A 4,233-nucleotide genomic window follows, 5' to 3' on the forward strand; every position below is an offset into this window, starting at 1 on the left:
TGCCCCTTTAATAATTTTCTAATCTCCCATAGGTCCTATAGTTTTAAAAAATTAAATTCCCCCACCCCCTATATTCCTCCATGTTCCATGGATCACCCCGGGTTACTGTACAATTAACCTCTCCCCCCAAGGGTTTCCCTCACTCTCCCCCGATCCTAACTATTTCAAAAATTAAACTTTCCCCCCATCCCGCGTGGCGTCATTCCAACCCGGGAGAGATTTATTCACCCCGAGGAAGCTTAGGGTCCCCCAGGGTGGATCTCTGGTGGAACTAACCCATTTTTCAGTCCAAAATATCATTTCAACCTTTAATTTCAACACAAATAAAATCTATACATCTCATAACACAATAGCCCTAAAAAATTTCAATAAAACAACTAAAAATAAAACATTTTTTGTATTATTCAAAATCAAAATTTTAAACATTTAACGCTCAAAATCTTCATCAAATTGCAATAATCATAATAATAAATTGATTGAAAAAAGAATATGAATGATGTACTAACCTTTTTTGCTATTTTTAATTGTCTTGAAAATATGAAAAGTCAATGAAAATCCAAAGAAAATGAACAAACGCTAAGCCATGGGAGACCTGTGAATTTTTTTTTTAATTTCAACAATGATTCATGGGAAATTTGGGTAGGAATATAAATTATTTTTTTATATATAAGGGTATTTTGGTCGTTACTGCTAAATAAGGTATTTTTGCTTAATTTTTAAATTTTGAGGCAATTTTCTTTGGCCCCTATTGTTTTGGCAAGTCATTTAATTTCCCTAATAAAAGAAAGAGTGGATTTTAAGCAAAAAATAACCATTTGATCCAGTTGTAAGTTTCAAGCAAACAACAGTAACTGATATCTGCCAGACAAACTGCAAAAGCTGTCATAGCTCGTCCCTCACAGTCTCTCTCAATGGCCAGTGACCACAAACACTTCGTTTAATCTCTTCTTGTTGTCTCCAAAGTGGCCCCAGCTTTTCATTTTATTAACTATTTAGACCCTCTACCCATCCGTCATTTCTTCTCAACCCAACAGAAAGACAATTAAACCTCGCTCATTAATCAAAACCCTCTTGGAGACGGATTTACCCACCGATCCGTTAACCGCTGAAGAGTTCAACGTTAAAATTTCTTCAGCCTCCGGCGTTTACGTTGTTTATGATAAAAGCGATGAGCTTCAATTCATTGGTATCTCACGTAACATTGCCGCCAGCGTTCTCGCTCATTTAAAATCGGTACCGGAGCTATGCGGTTCCGTGAATGTATGCATATGCTATCCAATTGCATTAGATGGTACAGTATATTTCTTTTATCTTTGATTTTGACCTGATTTTTTAGGTTGGGGTCATGTATCAGGATATAGAAATTCGTCATTGCCTGAAAGATAAGGCTAATAATTTGAAAATGAGTTACAAGGATATAATTAAACAGCGGATTGGCCTGTTCGTGAAATTTACTTGAAAATAAAAGCAGTCTTGATGTGGGTTATTGTTCAGCCATATAGGTGTGCTTAATGAAGGCAATGGCGTTCTAAAAATCCATTACACTTTACTTTATGCTTTGAATGTGAATCATATAAAAACAGAAAAAAGCTCGACGAACTTCCTCTATTAAGAGGGTGTGATTTTTTTAAGCTTTGTAATCCTCTTCGTCCATAGTGTGATTTATGTTGTCTTCATTTGACCAAAATTGGTTAGCATCTGAAGTTTGTAATATAAGGCAAGATAACCAGGAATATATGTTCTTTTAATTTCTAATTTTCTGTGTTATAAGATTAATGAAATTAGAGGGCAAAGACGAGCTATTGTTTTGGAATTTTGAAGATTTGACATTTAACGACCTACTTGGATGTATATGAAAAATGAGATTTGAAGTGAATGATGGAAAAACCACATACATGAACTATTTATGAATGAATTAATGTCATAGATAAACATGGAGAAGGATTAGTAATTTTACCAACTCCAGACTTAGATATTTGATGAAAAATGATGGAGAAGAGCTTCACACTTGTCAAGCCTTTAAAGAAGTTCATCAAACCTAGCTAAATCACCTTGGCCAAATTCTTAGAGAGAGCGAAGAGGAGGCGTTTTAGTGAGAGAAATGTTTTTAGTTCAAATGAATTTCATGAGTCAAAATGAATTAATATGCACATTTATATAATGATGACCTAGCAAATATCTATTTGTTGTTTGGTCTTTGTGAATTTTTAATTCAAACTATGCCAATACATGTATATCATACATATATTTTAATCACTTTAATTTTATCTTATAAACACTTTTAAAGTGTCATTTCACACCCATATAATATTTTATATGATGTAATCTTTATTACCCTTAAGAATGTGCTAGCCAACTCCTGGATAATTAATCGTCACTTTTTAAAATGTTTGGTTTATTGATGTGACCTTTTAGATTCACCATAATATAGTCGTGAGCCTTTTTTTAAACGATCGAAAAACTCAATCACTATGATAAACATCTAGTAATGTGTCATAGCACTTAAACCACGATAAAAAAACACTCGATTGAACTTAATTTCTCAATCGTTCGTTCCATGTAGGTAAAATCCTTTTATTGTCCAATTTTGATTGAGTTTGGGCTAATGATATGTCAAAACCCTAATTTCGATATTCTATGAATTGTTTATTGGTATATTCAGAACGCATCATCACAAATAACTTTCGTATGATTTATATTATATTCTGGCTATAGATTTTGGTTTTTAATATTTATTGACATTTGTTCAGGAATTTGAAACCGGATCGAGTCAGCAAGTACTCTGAATCCAATATTTACAAGTCAACGGATCTCGTCTTGATCAACATGACCTTTCTTACAAAATATGATTAGCCCTATATTTATAAACAACACATGACCAACATGACCTTTCATACGAAATATGATTAGCCCCATATTTATACACAATATGAATTATACACATCCGTATTGGATCCGATCATGATATCTAAGGTTAAAGAATTACTTCGTACACTAAAACAATCGTATGATAAGTCATTGATTACAATTTAATGATCATGTGATTCATCGTTAATGGTCACATTTGAAAAACGGTTCATTAACTGTTAATCCATATCAATACTCTAATAACATGATTATTATTGTCATATGTACTAATATCATTTTATAACATTCAACGAAAACATTCAGTATGTCCATTATATGATATTATTACTCAACTTATATTATATCAGTAGAAAACAATTTGATAATTCGGTTTTATATATTAAGTGAATTCTCCGAACAATTCATATACATAATTTATGTTAATGTAAACAAAGGAAGCAATTTATGTATACTAATAAAAGAACTTTTTCTTTTGTTAATAAATTATTACATATATATACAAAAAATAAAATACTTTGAAACTGACAACACGAATGGTTTTTAGAATATACACTAGAAGTATACTATAAAAAATTGTTATGAAGTGAGCTGGGCAAGTTTAGTCTAGCTCATCTTTGTTTGGGCTGTTTAGACAAAGGCTATGCAGTGGCGGAACGGTTGTCATTTCTGTTTATTTATCAGATTTTGATGATGGCACTTGCCTAATGTAATGTTGTCATGTAAACTTTTTTGTAGGTTGGGTTAGTAGATGAACCAGATAGAACAGTTTTAACCCAAACTTGGAAGTCATGGATGGAAGAACGCATACAAGCCACCAGGAAAATCCTACCAGGCAATGGATGAGGGAACACCACTTGGGTTCAACAGCCTCCTAAGAGGGAAAAACCTGATCTCCGTCTCACTTCTGGTTGTCATGTCCAGCTGACAGTTCCACTTGAGAAGCTCACTGATAAGTTGGTAAATGAGAACAAGGTGGTGGCATTCGCAAAGGGATCAAGGCGTGCACCAATGTGTGGATTCTCGCAGAGAGTGGCTGGCATTCTTGAAATTGAAGGGTTGGATTTTGAAAGTGTGGGTGTCATTGACGAAGAGTATAATTATGGATTGAGGAGACACTAAAGAAGTACAGTAACTGGCCAACATTCCCGCAAATTTTGCTTGAATGGAGATTTGGTTGGAGGGTGTGATATCCTCTCCTCTCCTCTCGTCCATGCATGAGAAGGGTTTCGTTTGGGTTTTTCAGTTTGGACGAAATTATGGATATCCCTGCTTACCATAAATATTTATTATCCTATTGCATTATATATTCCAACTATTAACTAATGTGCATTATCCTAATTAATAAATTCACATTTTAAAAGTGTA

The 4,233-nt window shown here is 33.5% G+C and overlaps 1 pseudogene; it reads left to right on the top strand.

Annotated features, from left to right (window-relative positions):
- Positions 1 to 80: 80 nt before the first annotated feature.
- LOC123202273 lies at positions 81 to 4,233 on the top strand (annotated as a pseudogene).

The sequence above is a fragment of the Mangifera indica genome, chromosome 18, assembly GCF_011075055.1.
Source record: "Mangifera indica cultivar Alphonso chromosome 18, CATAS_Mindica_2.1, whole genome shotgun sequence".
In the NCBI taxonomy this organism is placed as follows: Eukaryota; Viridiplantae; Streptophyta; class Magnoliopsida; order Sapindales; family Anacardiaceae; genus Mangifera; species Mangifera indica.